The sequence below is a fragment of the Haematobia irritans genome, chromosome 3, assembly GCF_050003625.1.
Source record: "Haematobia irritans isolate KBUSLIRL chromosome 3, ASM5000362v1, whole genome shotgun sequence".
In the NCBI taxonomy this organism is placed as follows: domain Eukaryota; kingdom Metazoa; phylum Arthropoda; class Insecta; order Diptera; family Muscidae; genus Haematobia; species Haematobia irritans.
The window spans coordinates 96,581,573-96,601,234 of NC_134399.1; the positions used below are offsets into that span (position 1 = coordinate 96,581,573).

At 32.1% G+C, this 19,662-nt stretch overlaps 1 long non-coding RNA gene across 1 annotated transcript; it reads left to right on the forward strand.

The window, feature by feature from the left end:
• Positions 1–10,615: 10,615 nt before the first annotated feature.
• On the forward strand, positions 10,616–11,924 carry LOC142231678 (uncharacterized). Its single transcript, XR_012720860.1, has 5 exons — positions 10,616–10,691; positions 10,863–10,926; positions 11,323–11,388; positions 11,518–11,593; positions 11,688–11,924. It is a non-coding gene; the product is annotated as an uncharacterized LOC142231678 (long non-coding RNA).
• Positions 11,925–19,662: the final 7,738 nt, after the last annotated feature.

The following is a 19,662-nucleotide window of genomic DNA, read 5'->3' on the forward strand; positions in this document are numbered from 1 at the left end:
TTCTATAGAAAAATTTTGCAAATATTTATTTCTATAGAAAATTTTGTCAAAATTGTATTTCTATAGAAAAATTTTGTCAATACTTTATTTCTACAGAACATTTTGTCAACATTTTATTTCTATAGAATATTTTGTCTAAATTTTATTTCTATAGAAAATTTTGTCAAAATTTTATTTCTATAGAAAATTTTGTCAAATTTCTATTTCTATAGAAAATTTTGTCAACATTTTATTTCTATAGAAAATTTTGTCAAAATTTTATTTCTATACAAAATTTTGTCAAAATTTCATTTCTACGTATAGAAAATTTATTTCTATAGAAAATTTGTCAACATTTTATTTCTATAGAAATTTTTGTAAAAACTTTATTTCTATAGATTCTATATAAAATCTTGCCAAAATTTTATTTATATAGAAAATTTTTCCCAAATTTTGTTTCTATAGAAGATTTTGTCACAATTTTATCTATGTAGAAAATTTTATTTCTATTGAAAATTTTGACGCATTTTTATTTCATTAGAAAATTTTGTCAAAATTTCATTTCTTTAGGAAATTTTGTCAAAATTTCAGATTTATAGAAAATTTAGCCAAAAATTTATTTCTATAGAAATTTTTGTTAAAATTTTATTGCTATAGAAATTTTTGTTAAAATTGTATTTCTACAGAAAACTTTGTCGAAATTTTATTTCTATAAACTATTCGAAAAAAAAATACCGATTTGACGAAAATGAACCAAAATCAACCAAATTCAATTTGGTCCAACCATAGGACCAAATTTAAAAATTAATAATTTGGGACAATTTTGGTCCGATCGGACCAAAATGGCAAACCTGATCTAGAAGACAATGTTAAGAAGTTCTAAGATACCTTTCCTCAGGCAAGTATTACCACAACCCAAGTAATTCGATTGTTGATGAAATTCTTTAATAGAAGATTCAGCCTGGCCGTATATATTAGTTTACCTTGAAGTATTTGTTTTAATTTGGATTTTTAAATCGAAATTTTTTTACTTAATACACTCAAAAATTTAACTCTCTATTTCACTAAAGCCAATTTAACTTTATTTTAGTTCACGGAATTATTATGTTTGGAGAAAGTTTCCTTTACTCTAATATTTTTTTTTTGCGTACGTTAGTTAAATTAACTAACAAACGGGAAGAAATTATACACAAATTAAGCATAAAGATTTACTAAATTCGTATTTCTCACAAAATAGTTCATTATTTCTATAAACTGGTAAAGTTTACTACAACTAACTTCATCATGACCTTTGTATGACACTAAAGACATTGTTGCAATTTTGAACTCCAAATTATTCCTTCAAACTACAAAATTTTCTTTAACAAGTGAAAAAAATTACTTATGTCTAGTAAATTTTCTTGAATTAGTAGAAAAATATAGGAAATTTTTAAAAATTTTATTTCTATCCAAATTTTGTCAAAATTTTATTTCTACGTATAGAAAATTTATTTCTATAGAAAATTTGTCAACATTTTATTTCTATAGAAATTTTTGTAAAAACTTTATTTCTATAGATTCTATATAAAATCTTGCCAAAATTTTATTTATATAGAAAATTTTTCCCAAATTTTGTTTCTATAGAAGATTTTGTAACAATTTTATCTATGTAGAAAATTTTATTTCTATTGAAAATTTTGACGCATTTTTATTTCAGTAGAAAATTTTGTCAAAATTTCATTTCTTTAGGAAATTTTGTCAAAATTTCAGATTTATAGAAAATTTAGCCAAAAATTTATTTCTATAGAAATTTTTGTTAAAATTTTATTTCTATAGAAATTTTTGTTAAAATTGTATTTCTACAGAAAATTTTGTCGAAATTTTATTTCTATAAACTATTCAAAAAAAAAAAAAAATACCGATTTGACGAAAATGAACCAAAATCAACCAAATTCAATTTGGTCCGACCATAGGACCAAATTTAAAAATTAATAATTTGGGACAATTTTGGTCCGATCAGACCAGAATGGCAACCCTGATCTAGAAGACAATGTTAAGAAGTTCTAAGATACCTTTCCTCAGGCAAGTATTACCACAACCCAAGTAATTCGATTGTTGATGAAATTCTTTAATAGAAGATTCAGCCTGGCCGAATGTACGGCCGTATATATTAGTTTACTTTGAAGTATTTGTTTAATTTGGATTTTTAAAACGACATTTTTTTACTTAATACACTCAAAAATTGAACTCTCTATTTCACTAAAGCCAATTTAACTTTATTTTAGTTCACGGAATTATTATGTTTGGAGAAAGTTTCCTTTACTCTAATATTTTTTTTTTGCGTACGTTAGTTAAATTAACTAAAAAACGGGAAGAAATTATACACAAATTAAGCATAAAGATTTACTAAATTCATATTTCTCACAAAATAGTTCATTATTTCTATAAATTGGTAAAGTTTACTACAACTAACTTCATCATGACCTTTGTATGTCACTAAAGACATTGTTGCAATTTTGAACTCCAAATTATTCCTTTATTTCTATCCAAATTTTGTCAAAATTTTATTTCTTTAGAAAATTTTGTCTTAATGTTATTTCAATAGAATATTTTGTCAAAATTTTATTTCTATAGTAAAATTTGTCAAAATTTCATTTCTATAGAAAATATATTTCTATAGAAAATTGGTCAACATTTTATTTCTATAGAAAATTTTGTCAACATATTTTTTTTTGCATACGTTAGTTTTTTTTGCATACGTTAGTTAAATTAACTAAAAAACGGGAATAAATTATACACAAATTAAACATAAAGATTTACTAAATTCGTATTTCTCACAAAATAGTTCATTATTTCTATAAATTGGTAAAGTTTACTACACTTAACTTCATCATGACCTTTGTATGTCACTAAAGACATTGTTGCAATTTTGAACTCCAAATTATTCCTTCAAACTACAAAATTTTCTTTAACAAGTGAAAAAAATTACTTATGTCTAGTAAATTTTCTTGAATTAGTAGAAAAATATATGAAATTTTTAAAAAATTTATTTCTATCCAAATTTTGTCAAAATTTTATTTCTTTAGAAAATTTTGTCTTAATGTTATTTCTATAGAATATTTTGTCAAAATTTTATTTCTATAGTAAAATTTGTCAAAATTTCATTTCTATAGAAAATATATTTCTATAGAAAATTGGTCAACATTTGATTTCTATAGAAAATTTTGTCAACATATTTTTTTTTTTTTGCATACGTTAGTTAAATTAACTAAAAAACGGGAAGAAATTATACACAAATTAGGCATAAAGATTTACTAAATTCGTATTTCTCACAAAATAGATCATTATTTCTATAAATTGGTAAAGTTTACTACAACTAACTTCATCATGAACTTTGTATGTCACTAAAGACATTGTTGCAATTTTGAACTCCAAATTTTTCCTTCAAACTACAAAATTTTCTTTAACAAGTGAAAAAAATTACTTATGTATAATAAATTTTCTTGAATTAGTAGAAAAATATTAACTTATTTTTGTGATATCGGCGTTAAAATTTTCTAAAAAAAAAATAAAATTTTCTAAAACAAAAATTTTAATTTTTTAAAATTAACCGAAAGTTTTCTTCCTGGTGGGTTCACTGGTTTTTCGTGTAGCTTTTGTTAATGTGTCGCAAAAAGGGAATGATAATTTTAATTTTATTGATCCTAGATTTAAACCTACAAAGGTCCCTAAAAAATTTCCCTACTTTAAAGAAGCCGCATCTTTAGCTCGGAAACAATACCCAAATCCTTAAGGGATAGCCAATATCTTTGGATCTAAGTAAACTTTTTTGAGTGTTGTCTTAAACAACCCTGCCGTCAAATCATTAGCTAACTACAAAAAACACTTCGCTAACGGCAATCGATTCCTTCCGATCGTAGACAGCATAGTTTTTTTGTAAACTTCTTAGAAGTTTCATTAGTAAACAATACCGCGTGCTATCGCTTCAATAATAACTAAAATATATTTAATATTATTATGTGAATATTTCTTACAAAAGAACATGAAGGGTGTTAGGAAGCTTTTTTAAAGAGATGGTTCTATATATTGTTTATAGCGATTTGAGGGACAGCTTTTAAAAAACTAACTTTTCGATGACTGGAAACTAACTAACTTGTAGTTAGTTAAAAAATAACTAAATTGAAAGTAATGCAGAGTTGGGCAATTGACTACTACCTGGGACATCGTCATGTTAAAATAGTTAGTTGACTCCATATACGAGTAAAATCAAATGTCAACCACTACTACTTGAGAAATAACTACTTTAAATTAAAGTCAATGAAACTAATTCTTTTGCATAAGGAATAAATTTGTTTGAAACTTTTTCTGCGTGTATTTGAGTTTTCTCCTGTAGATCGAAGTAGCAAGAACAATGACAAAAACTCTATGAGGAGGACCTTATACATACTGCATCAACAACCGACAATCATATATAACTATATTCTCATTTGAAAATGAACAGGCCAAAGATGAAGGAGGAAATAATTCCATGCGAACGACTCTTAAATATGAATTGACAATTGCAGTGCAATTCACAATTCACAGTACACAAATAATGGCAAACAATTGCATTTAAATGGCACCATTCGACCACATTATGTTTATATGGTTGATCATGATGGTGATGATGATGATGCTGTGTCCTATGACAATACAAAATGCACTGAATACTGGCACTATCGTTGAGAGAAAGAATATAAGATTTTGTTTTTGTTTCATCATCATTAATCGGATTCAATTAGCGATGAAACAGTCTGAGAGGATTTATGGGAATTTTCTCATCCAGTTCAATTAGTTAAAAGGAACTTGAAAAGAATAATTATTGAAAATTCATAAAGACTATCATAAATGATGTCTATGAGTGCTGCAATGCGAAAGTTGATTAAAAAATACACCATCATTGGTTTTCCAAAAGGAATCCATTAGTTGCTATACCCAGCACTCTTCTATGCATAAGTTTATCCGAAAACATACTTTAATGACCTTTTTATACCCTCCACCATAGGATGGGGAGTATATTAACATTGTCATTCCGTTTGTAAAACATCGAAATATTGTTCTAAGACCCCATAAAGCATATATATTCTGGGTCGTGGTTCTATGTCGATCTAAGCATGTCCGTCCGTCCGTCCGACCGTCTGTTGAAATCACGCTAACTTCCGAACGAAACAAGCTATCGATTTGAACCTTGGCACAAGTAGTTGTTATTGACGTAGGTCGAATGGTATTGCAAATGGGCCATATCGGTCCACTTTTACGTATAGCCCCCATATAAACGGACCCTCAGATTTGGCTTGCGGAGCCTCTTGGAGGAGCAAAATTCATCCGATCCGGTTGAAATTTGGTACGTGGTGTTAGTGTATGATCTCTAATAGCCATGTACAAATTGGTCTCTATCGGTCCATAATTATATATAGCCCCCATATAAACCGATCCCCAGATTTGACCTCTAGAGCCTCTTGAAGGAGCAAAATTCATCCGATCCGGTTGAAATTTGGTAAGTGGTGTTAGTATATTGTCTCTAACAACCATGCAAAAATTGGTCTATAACGGTCCACAATTATATATAGCCCCCATATAAACCGATCCCCAGGTTTGACCTCTAGAGCCTCTTGAAGGAGCAAATTCATCCGATCCGGTTGAAATTTGGTACGTGGTGTTAGTATATGGTCTCTAACTACTATGCAAAGATTGGTACATATCGGTCCATAATTCTATATATCCCCATATAAATCGATCTCTAGATTTGACCTCCAGAACATCTTGGAGGAGCAAAATTCATCTGATTCGGTTGAAATTTGGTACTGTGGGCTAGTTAGGGCCGCTAACAGCCATGCAAAAATTGGTATATAGCCGATGACCAATCACACAAAAATTGGTCCAAATCGCCAAAAATAATCTACAAAAATTTTATTTCTATAGAAAATTTTGTTCAAATTTTATAACAGTAGTAAGTTGTGTCAAAATTTTATTTCTATGAAAAATTTTGTCAAAATTTTAATTCTATAGGAAATTTTGTCAAAATTTTATTTCTATAGAAAATTTTGTCAAACTGAATTATACGCGTATTTAATCGGCCCGTATGGACTAACTTACAATTTAGAAGACGACGTTTAGAAGTTTTAAGATACATTGCCATCGGCAAGTGTTACCGCAATCCAAGTAATTCGATTGTGGATGACAGTCTTTAGTAGAAGTTTCTACGCAATCCATGGTGGAGGTTACATAATATTGGGCCTGGCCGAACTTACGACCGTATATACTTGTTTTTGGTTTTTCTCATAAGGTGTTCAACATTAACAGGTTGGCTGATAAGTCCCCGGTCTGACACATAGATGGCGTCGCTAGTATTAAATGCATATTATTTTTATATAGTACCAACCTTCAAATGATTCGTGTCAAAATTTGACGACTGTAAGTCAATTAGTTTGTGAAGCAACTTTTGTGAAGCAACTTTTGTTATTGTGAAAAAATGGAAAAAAAGGAATTTCGTGTTTTGATAAAATACTGTTTTCTGAAGGGAAAAAATACGGTGGAAGCAAAAACTTGGGTTGGTAATGAGTTTCCGGACTCTGCCCCAGGGAAATCAACAATAATTGATTGGTATGCAAAATTCAAGCGTGGTGAAATGAGCACGGAGGACGGTGAATGCAGTGGACGCCCGAAAGAGGTGGTTACCGACGAAAACATCAAAAAAATCCACAAAATGATTTTGAATGACCGTAAAATGAAGTTGATCGAGATAGCAGAGGCCTTTAAGATATCAAAGGAACGTGTTGGTCATATCATTCATCAATATTTGGATATGCCGAAGCTCTGTGCAAAATGGGTGCCGCGCGAGCTCACATTTGATCAAAAACAACAACGTGTTGATGATTCTGAGCGGTGTTTGCAGCTGTTAACTCGTAATACACCCGAGTTTTTCCGTCGATATGTGACAATGGATGAAACATGGATCCATCACTACACTGCTGAATCCAATCGAAAGTCGGCTGAGTGGACAGCTCGTCCGTCTCCGAAGCGTGGAAAGACTAAAAAGTCCGCTGGCAAAGTAATGGCCTCTGTTTTTTTGGGGTGCGCGTGGAATAATTTTTATCGATTATCTTGAGAAGGGAAAAACCATCAACAGTGACTATTATATGGCGTTATTGGAGCGTTGGAAGGTCGAAATCGCGGCAAAACGGCCCCATATGAAGAAGAAAAAAGTGTTGTTCCACCAAGACAACGCACCGTGCCACAAGTCATTGAGAACGATGGCAACAATTCATGAATTGGGCTTCGAATTGCTTCCCCATCCACCGTATTCTCCAGATCTGGCCCCCAGCGACTTTTTCTTGTTCTGAGACCTCAAAAGGATGCTCGCAAGGAAAAAATTTGGCTGCAATGAAGAGGTGATCGCCGAAACTGAGGCCTATTTTGAGGCAAAACCGAAGGAGTACTACCAAAATGGTATCAAAAAATTGGAAGATCGTTATAATCGTTGTATAGCTCTTGACAGGAACTATGTTGAATAATAAAAACGAATTTTGACAAAAAAATGTGTTTTTCTTTGTTAGACCGGGGACTTATCAGCCAAGCTGTTACATACTATTATATTAAATTTATACTTTGAAACTGTAAAATGTGTCTTATTAAAGTCAGAAAAGGACAGTGCTTGATATAAACGAAATGGACTGTTTTGTTGGTTCAAAAAAATTTTTTTTATTGAAAAAATAAAAAAATTTTAATAATCGAATTTTTTTCGGTGATAAAAGTTTAAAATTTTCGAAGAAATTCAAAAAACTCTAACAGAAGAAAAACGTTTTCGGTACACGTTTTCCAAACATTTTTTTTTTCTTAGCGTGTATACACGTTACAAACCAAATTGGAAACATATCATACCTCACCTCACTTGATGGATGGTATTACTTGAGTATGGCCTTTAAACACTACACTAAATTAAATTGACATTGCAAAACTTTCTCATGAATACATTTTCGGTATCCTTCAAAGGACTCAATACGGGGACTATGTAAAAACATTAATTTTCCACAATAAAGAACTCATTTTTTTCTTTGTAATTTGATTGGGCAGCACAAACAAACAAGACCTTACGCCAACAAGGATATTAAAATTATAAGGGCATGCAAAAAATTCTTAAAATTGTCATTTACTCTTTCGCACGCACGCACATAAACATTGGTGTGGCATGCATTCGTATCCATTTACTTGTGCCAGAGAATGTTTGATGCTGTAGCATCATTGTTCGAAATGGTCCTTTTGTAACCGGAATGTCAACCAACATCAGACAACGGACAAACAAACGATGCAACAAAAGCCGCGCCAACCAGAGACATTTCGCATTCAACAAACTGACGTCTCAAATATTTGACATGAAAAGCCAAAAACGTTTACCTTGTTTACCAGTCGACCAACAGCTACCAATGTAAGTAATTGGTCGCCGTCGTTCGCTACGATCGTATATCAGAGTAAAAAGGATGGTGACGGCACAGTTGATTATGTTGATTGAATTTAAGAGGCCTTAAAATGTGAAATTTTAGATATTCTCCAAAATATTGGAAATACATCTATATATATAAAATTCAAATTATGTTTGTTTATTTGTTTGTTTGTTTATTTGTATGTTCCGGGTTGGCGCGAAAACGGCTGAACCGATTTACTTGAAACTTTCAGAGATCGTGGGGGGCACTCATGTGCTGAAAATAGGGTACCTCATTTTTTGACATATGGTCGCGGAGAGGAACCTCCCCTTTGTCCGACTTTTTGAAAATTAAACCAAACTTGACCGATTTGCACGAAGTTTTCAGGGATAGTAGGGGGTGATCCCTAGACAAAGATTCGCAATTTTTTTTTCGAAATTTGATCGGGAGGGGGTACCTCCCCTTAAGCGACTTTTTGTTTGTTTGTGTGGTCCGAGTTGGCTACGAAACGGCTGAACCGATTTACTTGAAACTTTCAGAGATCGTGGGGGGCACTCATGTGCTGAAAATAGGGTACCTCATTTTTTGACATATGGTCGCGGAGAGGAACCTCCCCGACTTTTTGAAATTTGGACCAAAGTTGACCGATTTGCTTGAAATTTTCATTGAAGGTTGGGGTTGGCATCTAGACAAAGATCCGCTACTTTATATTTCGATATTTGGTGGCGGAGGGGGGCCTCCCCTTTGTTCGACTTTTTTTAAAGTACAGTGAAAAAACTAAAATTCTCTAAATTATCTGAGATTTACAGAGAACATGTGATGAGGTTATGGAATTAATATGGGGTACCCGATGATTTCATATGTGGATGGGGAGGGGGACCTCCCCCTTGCCCTACTTTTTGAAACTTGGAACAAAATTATGCGATTTGCTTGAAATTTTCATTGAATGTTGGGGTTGGCATCTACACAGAAAAAAAAGTGTCTCGTAAAATTAAGAAGATTTTTACAATAATTTATTACAAGAATTTTCCAGAATTTTAGTTCATTTTTCGTATCTTGAACGAAAATTAACTACTCGAAAGGAAATTTTACAAATTCTAAGTAGCAATCGTTTAGTTCATGGCCTACAAAATACGATGGAAATTTCCTTAAAAAATTTCTTAACTGGTAGTTAAAAATTCGTTTGTCATGCTATAAAACTACTTGTGAAATGTAAAGTATTTTCTAAATAATAAGTGCAATTTACTATAAGATTTTTTTGTATGAGAAAATATTTTTTTACGAAAAATGAACTTGAAAGTGGATAGCAATTTCTTACTGACAATTCCTATAGTTAATAATTGTTGGTAAAAAATTACCCAATGAAATATTTTTAGTTCACATGTAATTAAATTTATAGACATTTTCGTCAAAAATGGTAGATAACATTTCTTGAAAATTTTGCAAATTTTAAGTTAAACGTTTCATTGTTCGTAAACTGGTGTGCCTTTACGAATATTATTCTTAGAGTAAATTGTCAGCAGATGCGATGAACTAATGCATAGTACAGAAATCTTTATCGGAATAGTGGAATGTGATTAATGTAAAGATGATGTTACTTGAGTTTTGTTGTGTATACACGAGCGTGGGGTTGTTTTTATTTTTGTTCATTTAGTGGCTTGTGTGTGTGTGTGTTTGTTATTCGTTGATGGTTTTTGGCTGGATGAGGTGTTGTTTTCAATAAAGGCACATGTGTTTTTGTTGTTGTAGGAATGTTTTGGCTTTGCTTGGTTTTGTTTGGCATGCTTCAGTTGTATAGTTAGCGTTGGCGTGGGCTGTTGCATCTTTTAAGTAGGTATGTAACAAGGGAATATAAAGGCATGGAATATTTTGGATTTTAGAGTCATATATTGGTGTTTGTTTATTAAACCTTTTAAATGAAAGTTATTAATATTTTATCGGTAGTTTAGAAAAAAGTTATTAAGAATATTTAGTAAAAAATGTTGAAATTGAAAGTGTATTGAAATTTTCATTATTCAATGTAAAAAATTAATATTCAATTCCAGATGAATTTGGAAAATTTTTGTAATATCTCAGCGTATAGTTTATTCATAAACTGGTAAGTATTTTTTTAATATGGCTTTCTTTTGAAAAGAATATTTTTTATGTATATTATTATTTGTTAATTATTTTTTTTTGGACACCAGTTTAATGTTTTTCTTTGTTGTAAAAGCGATATTTAATTTCAGAGCAACTCCAGACGGATTAAAACAAATTTAAAAAGGTAGAGAATTGGTAAGTTTTCTTTTAAAAATTGGCTTTCTTTCAACTAGAATATTTACGTTTTTATGACCTTTTTATCATCAAAATTACAGGTTTTTAATACCTTATTTTAGTATTTCTTTAATTAATTTTTTTGGAAACTAATGTAATATTTTTAATGTAAAAATAAATATTTAATTTCAGAATAACCCCTTAAAATTTTGACAAATTTTTAGTACTCCTTTGCCTGTAATTTAATAGTGAATTGGTAAGTTTTCTTTAACTTTCTTTTAACCCTGGACAGCCATCCTTATTTTTTGTACATTAACGTCATCCTTCGTCATTTTGACTACGGCTGATTTCAAGACGATATAATTTTCATCGTGAGCGAAAAAGTGAACCAAACTTGAATTTATTTTCTTATTCAATTTGGTTTTAAGTAGTATAAAACAAAAATTCATAAAACGGTCGAATTAGTATAACTTAAATTTACCATTTCCCAATAGACTAAAATGCATTTTAAATCGAAAATGAAATTACGTGTCGTCATTTTTATGACTGTCTAGGAATATCAAGAATATTTGGTTTTTTATGCATATTATTATTTTTTTCATTAGATTTTTTGAAAAGTTATTTAATAATTTTATTTAATATTTAATTTCAGAGTAACCCAAATAAATTTGGACAACTTTTTATATTTCCACTCAGCGTACAATTTAATAGAGAATTGGTAAGTTTTATATTAAAACTTTGGCTTTCTTTCAACTAGAATATTTATTTTATTATATCTTTCACATCGATAACAACACAGTTTTATGAGTTTATTTAGAATACTTCATTATTTCTCTAATTGTTTCAGGTACAAATTTTATGAGATACGTTTTCCAAAGAAAAGTTGAATTCCTTACACCATTTGATAAAATGCCCCAAATATGGTAAGTTACAAGCTAAAATGAAGAATTAAAAATTATATTTCATTACATGGTATTAATTTTTAACAATTTTCATTATTGTTTCCATTTTTTCCAGCAAGATATGTGAAAAAATTACCTACGATGAATAAAAAAAGGATAAGTCAAAATGTCCAAACAGCGGGTTCAAATGAACTACTCTCTTTTCCATGTGGTCATAATTTTTATTCACAAAAAACATTGTATTAAGAACTTTAATCATAAGTTTTTATAATAAAGTACTTTTGCTTAAAGATAGTTTAATTTTAATGTATGAAAATTCCCATAATAGTAAAACGGTTTGTTGTTCCTTTAATTATTTAATTTCTCTATACTGTGGAATGATTGATTTAAAAATAGTCTAGTCGTCGACATTTTAAAGAGACTGTTAACCAATTTTTATTATCGGGTTTCCCACAAAATAAGCAAGTAAACCAAAATAATACTGACTTTTTAACTTGGTAGGTGTATATAAATCTTATGGTGTTGTAAAAATGAACTAAACTACAATGTTATAGATGAACTAAAATTTAAGAAAATTATAAACTAGACAAGTTGAAAAAAATCTTAAGGGCTAAATCATGGTCAATATTACTACAGTTTAGTTCATTTTGCAATGGAAAAGGGTTCACTGTTTTTTCAGTGTAGACAAAAATCCGCTACATTATTTTTCGATATTTGGTCGGGGAGGGGGACCACCCCTTTGCCCGACTTTTTTTTAAAGTACAGTGAAAACAAAACTAAACTCCCCCGACTGAAATTTTACGGAAAAAATGGGTGAGGTTATGAAATTTATATCAGGTTCCTGATTTTTTAATAAAAATAAAAGGGCATAGGGAGACATCCGCTTCTCTTAAGTACATGCAGAGAAACAATTAAACTTTACCGAGTTACTTGAAATTTACAGAGCACTTTGGAGAGATCGTAACCTCCGTCAACCGTAATAGTTGATACCTGATTTTGTGATATTTGGGCGGAAGAGAGGCCGCCCCTTTAGGCTTATAATTTGCTTGACATTTTCTGGGACGTTTACAAAAGATACGCTTTTCGACATTTGATCGGGGAGGAGGCCCTCCTCTAAAACTGCAAAAAAATTTAAGTTTTCTTGAAATTTACAAAAGCAATGGGGGAAGGTTATGAACGAAGAGGCAACCTTCCTTGCCCCACACTTGAAGGAAAGTTTCAAGAATTTTCAGGGAAGGTTAGGGGTGCTATTCACTACGGTGTTTGTCGATATTGTATCGGGGAAAGTGACGTCCCTTTAAAATAATAGAGCAAAATTTAAGCATCGCCGATTTACTTGAAATTTACAGGGAACGTGGGAGGAGGTGATTAAATTTATACATGATTTTTAAATTAGTATATGATTTTTCGATATCTGGTTAGGAAAGGGGAAAATTGAAATAAACTTTGTCGATTTACTTCGATAGAATTTATAGGAACCATTGAGTAGTTGCGAAATTAATATAGGGTACGTGATAGTCCGATATCAGGTCGGAGTGGAGCAAAGGTGGGGGGAGGGTTCCCTTTTGTCCGTTTTTTTTTTTCTTAAGTTGAAAGTAGAGGGTTGTCCGTAAATGGGAACTCGGTACATAATTTTATGATTTTTGCACAGGCTTCTGCCAGACTTCTTTTTAGTAAAGAACTTAAATTTACATGAAATTGGCAGCCAACGTAGAGGGTGCATCATTTTCCAACATATTAGCAAATGTTAATGTGGTAAAATTTTTTACTACTTTTGCTTTTTCCGATTTATTGGATGGGACACAGTAATTCTTTGTATGTTATAATAGAGTGCTTAATTTTCAGATATGTTGAGGAGAAGGATACCTTTCCTTGACAAACCACACTTAAAATTCACAAGAAATATACAAGATTGTCCAACTACTTGAATACAGAACATTATTAAAAAATTTTGGAGGAAAGGGCACACCCTCTCCCGCCGTATTTGTACCTATAAACGAAAAATCAAGTAGTCCGTTTTGTTTAAAAGAATTGAAATCTTTTCGAATTTGTTTTCAGCACGAAGGATATAGTTGACTAAGTTAACGCAAAATGTTCCTCCAAATACGCTTCGGAAGGCGCAGCGAAGCGGGCCGGGTTACGCTAGTGTAAGTATAAAGCCCGGCGGGGCGGACTATATTATATCCTTCACCACTAGGTAGACCAAAATTTTTGATACCATCTCAACTCCTTTCAAATTTGTTGGGACCTATATAAAGGTTTATATTGCCATATACAAATATTTAAATCTGAAGTAATTTCGAAATTTGGCAAAAGCCCTGGGACGAAAAACAATGTTAGTAAAAAATATGAGAAATAAAAACCTAGAGCCATTTTTGGCAATTTTCAGTCTGTTCATGTATATGTTTTTTTTTCGCAGGATTCCAGTTGTAATTATTAACCGAATTTGATAAATTTTGGCACAAGGTGTTTTTTGTCACAGGTACGAACTGTACAATTCCGAGATTGATTTTTAGCTAAAATTGGATCAATTTTAGATATAGCCCCATATATAAGTATCGCCCGATTTCAACAAATGGCGCTGATCGCCGTCAAATTTGGCACAAAGTAATCCAATCTACCACCCTTCAAATGTGAAAAATTTCATAGAAATCGCTCCAGATTTATACCTAGCTCCGATATAAAGGGTGGTTAAATGTTGAATGTGAACCACACCTAGACGCCAAGTTTTTTCCGAATTTTATTTGACTTTTCTATATTTCAGACTTACTCAATTTGAACCAAAGAGAGATACACAATCCAACAACGTGTTAAATGGTTCCAAGAAATGGCAACAGTGGATGATCAATTTTCGATGAAAATCATCTTCAGTGATGAGGCACATTTTCACCTCAGTGGATTCGTCAATAAACAGAATTGCCGCATTTGGGCGAATGAGAATCCAAGAGTGTTTGTCGAAAAACCAATGCACCCACAAAGAGTGACTGTTTGGTGCGGTTTATGGGCTGGCGGCATCATCGGGCCGTATTTTTTCCAAAATGAGGCCGGTCAGGCAGTTACTGTGAATGGTGTTCGCTGTCGTGAGATGATAACGAACTTTTTATGGCCCGAATTGGAAGATATGAATGTGGACGATATGTGGTTTCAGCAGGACGGTGCCACTTCCCACACAGCTAACGAAATATTGGCTCTTTTGCGCAACAAATTCAATGGCCGTGTTATCTCACGTAATGGCTATGTCAATTGGCCGCCAAGATCATGTGATTTGACACCGTTGGACTTTTTTCTTTGGGGTTATTTGAAAGAAAAGGTGTACGTCGATAAGCCAGCAACAATTCAAAAGCTAAAGGATGAGATAATTCGGCACATTAACGGCATAGAACCTCCATTATGCCTCAGCGTCATCGAAAATTTGGACCATCGGATGAAGGTTTGCCACCGAGGTCGCGGCGCCCATTTGGCCGATACTTTGTTCCATACATAATTGAGTAATACCAATATATCATAATAAAATAAAATTACAATAATTTCCTAAATAGTTTGTGATTTATTCAAAATCAACATCGGCCCTTGAAATTTTAACCACCCTTTATATCTAATGTCAGATTTTTCCCAAATTTGCCCATAAAACCCTTATTGATAATTTTCTGTAGTAGTTACTATACCTGCAAAGAATCCTCCAAATAGGTTCAGATTTAGATATAGCTTCCGTATATGTATCGCCAAATATACACTTAAATTACCCAGAGTCCAGAGTTTCACCTTAATTTGCTTCAAAATTTGCACAAAGACACTGATGTTGAAAATACCATCGTATGTCACATATGGTTGAAATCCGATCAGATTTATATATATAGCTCCCATATATATTTTACGCCCGATATAGATTCATATGACCACCGTAGGACAAAGTTTCATTCCGATTTATTTTAAATTTCCCACTCACACAAATAAACTGCTGATTCAACTATCAAATTAATTGATCCAATTAATTTTTTAATTGAAATGTCTTCAATCACAGGAATGGTTGTATCAAGTAAACAATTAATTGAAATTCAATTAAAAAATTAATTAATAATATTAATTTTTGTGATTGATTTTGTTTCAATTATCAAATTTGTTGTATTCATTAAATTTTTAATTGAATATTTTTTATACCCTCCACCATAGGATGTAGGTATATTAACTTTGTCATTCCATTTGTAACACATCGAAATATTGCTCTAAGAGCTCATAAAGTATATAAATTCTAGGTCGTGGTGAAATTCTGAGTCGATCTAAGCATGTCCGTCCGTTCGTCTGTTGAAATCACGCTAACTTCCGAACGAAACAAGCTATCGACTTGAAACTTGGCACAAATAGTTGCTATTGATGTAGGTAGGATGGTATTGCAAATGGGCCATATCGGTTCACTTTTACGTATGGGCCTCATATAAACGGACCACCAAATTTGGCTTGCGAATTCTCCAAGAGAAGCAAATTTCATCCGATCTGGCTGAAATTTGGTATATGGTCTCTAACAACTATGCAAAAATTGGTTCACATTGGCCCATAATTATATATAGCCCCCATATAAACCGATCCCCAGATTTGGCTTGCGGATCCCCTAAGAAAAGCATATTTCATCCAATCTGGCTGAAATTTGGTACATGGTGTAAGTATATGGTCTCCAGCAACAATGCAAAAATTGGTCCATATGGGTCCATAATTATATATAGCCCCCATATATACGTATCCCCAGATTTGACCTCCGGAGCCTGTTGGAGGAGCAAAATTCAGCCGATCCGGTTGAAACGACGTACTACGTCGTATTAGTATATGGTCTCTAACAACTATGCAAAAATTGGTCCACATCGGTCCATAATTATATATAGCCCCCATATATACCGATCCCCTGATTTGGCTTGCGGATCCTCTAAGAAAAGCATATTTCATCCGATCTGGCTGAAATTTGGTACATGGTGTACGTATATGGTCTCCAGCAACCATGCAAAAATTGGTCCATATGGGTCCATAATTATATATAGCCCCCATATATACCGATCCCCAGATTTTACTAACGGAGCCTCTTGAAGGAGCAAAATTTATCCGATCCGGGTGAAATTTGGTACTTTGCGCTAGTATATGGCCTATAACAATCATGCCCCCAAATAGCCCCGAGATAAAACGATCTCCAATCACAGAAAAATCACGAATGTCACTCGAGCTAAAAATAATCTACCAACATTTTATTGCCATAGAATTTTTTTTCAAAATTTTCTTTCTATAGAACATCTTATTTCTATAGGAAATTTTGCCAAAATATTACTTCAATAGAAAATTTGGTCAAAAATAATTTCTATAGAAAATTTTGTCAGAATTTTATTTCTGTAGAACATTTTGTCAAAATGTTATTTCTATAGAAAATGTATGAAGCACCTCTTAGTTGGAGAGGAATATTTTGCAAAATCTTCCAAAACACCGAACAGTTACAAATCTGCCATTTTAGGTAGACTCGTGTTCATAATTGTATATAGCCCCCATATAAAGCAACCCCCATATTTCAATTCTGGATAACAGTCTTTAGTAGAAATTTCTACGCAATCCATGGTGGCGGGTACATAAGATTCGGCCCGGCTGAACTTACGGCCGTATATACTTGTTTAAAACTCAATTAAGGCTTTAATTGGAAAAATTTTCGTGAATTTTTTTCTGTGCAGATTAGACTGAAGAACACGCTTGTCCGGTTCCAAAGATTTTGTCATTAGACTAATGTTTTTTGGTGTTGATCCCGAGCCAGAGAAGCGAAGAATACAATTAACGATACATTTGAGACACAATTCTCTTTTAAATATAAGTTTTGCTACTTGATACTAGGAAACAACTTTGGATTAATTCGTTATTTCTGATTTTATTTTGACCTTCCCTTAACGATTATGGTATTTTATCTGAGCCAAAGATGCGGCTTCTTTAAAATAAAGACATTTTTTTAGCGACCTATGTGGCCTTTAATATAGAATCAATAAAGTTAAAATTAGAATACAGATCTTATTTATCGAATTTTCATTCTCTTTTCAGGATATATTAATAAAGCTTTTCACGTACAAACAAATGACAAATTTAAATTCCTTTTTTTTTTTGAGAATTTGTCATCTTGTCATAGTGATTGTAGAACCCATAAAATATATACAGATCGACTCAGAATCACCTCGTGATCCGATCTAGCTCTTTGTGTCCGTCCGTCCGCCCGTCCGTCTGTCCATGTATGTGTTGTTGGAAGCATTTCGATCGCAAAGATTAACCAATTTTGATGAAATTTTACACAGAGTGTTTTTTTTTTTTGGAACATGGACGAACGCTATTGAAAGTAAAGTAGAAAGTCGGGCGGGGCCGACTATATCATGCCCTAAACCACCATTACAGAATTAGTAATCATAAGCATTTGTGGGGTAATATATAGGTCTGGGAGATAAACCGCAGTTGCATATTTAAGAAAATTAAGGGGTACATGTCTATGGGTGCTTTGTGTCAATCTGACTATAGCTCATAGTCAATGTTGCCAGGGAAAATGTTCGGTTTACCCTACAAGGACAAAAAAAGTTCCCTACTTTCCCATACATTCCCAAACAATTTTCCCTACTATATTTTTCGTTAAATTTAAAAAAAAATACAAAACAAAAATGGTTCTAAGTACTTTATTATCTTAAAACATGAATATGCAACATATATAACTTAGAATATAAATTTGTAATACCACCACGGTTGCCACAGTTGGTAGAATTCTACCCAAATTAGTAATCTTTTTTGTTAAATCTCTATAAAAATTTTGGAAAAAATTTCTATAAACAAATTTTTGTGAGAAATTTTTCTATAGAAATAAAATTTTGATAATAAATTATATAGAAATAAAATTTTGAGAAAAAATTCCACAGAAATAAAATTTTGGGAAAAATTTTTATAGAAATAATATTTTGAAAAAAAAAATTTCTATAGAAATACAATTTTGACAAAATGTTCTATAGAAATAAAATGTTGACAAAATTTTCTACAGGAATAAAGTTTACCAGACATTGTTAAAGATCAAGCCTTGCCGGCTTCTAATTTCCTCCTCTAGCGCCACCAAAATGTAAAAATTATTACAAATTGTGTTGAGTGAAAATGTCCTACATTGTGGCCCTACGCTAAATATTAGAAAAACCCTACATATAGGGAATTTCCCCTACTTCTAGCAACACTGGCTGTGTTGATATTGCGCCTACGGAGTTAGTATGCCACTAATATTGAGCCCATTATTAAAAAAAGAGAAAATCGTTAAATTATTGTGGGTAATAAATACAAATTTGTAAAAATCGAGCAATATTCTTATGTAAGAGCTACAAGTACGTATAAGTACGATTGGCTAGTACATCAAAATTTGAAATTTGATTAACATTGGTTAATAAATAAGAGTACTATGGCCAAATTTGGGAAAATCGAGCGATACATATATATGGATGCTATATCTAAATCTGAACCAATTTGCATAATATTTTGCGGGTTTGATTAATACCACAAAAGGTTACCTTGTGCAAGATTTGAGTAAGATCAGTTAAGAAATGAGGCCTGTATGGTCAAACATAAGGTTATTAGGGGCGAATTTTCCAAAATCGGGTGATACATATATGGGAGCTATATCTACATCTGAACCGATTTCGATGAAATTTTGCACATATAGTTAGTACTATAGAGGACTGGATCTAGCCAACTTTTAGTAAGATCGGTTGATAAATAAGGGTTCTATGGCCAAATTTGGGAAAAATCGGGCTATACATATATATGGGAGCTATAGCTAAGTCTCAACCGATTTCGATGACTTTTTGCACATATAGTTAGTGCTATAGAAGATTATATTTAGCCAACTTTGAGTAAGATTGTTGATAAAGGTTTTGTGGCCAAATTTGGGAAAATCGGGCGATACATATATATGAGAGCTATATCTAAATCTGAACCGATTTGGATGAAATTTTGCAGACTTGAAGGGCGATGGAAAAGATTACCTTTTGCCAAATTTGGTGACGATCCGTTTGACAAAAACGCGCAACGTGACCCCATTTGTCGAAATCGGGCGATAC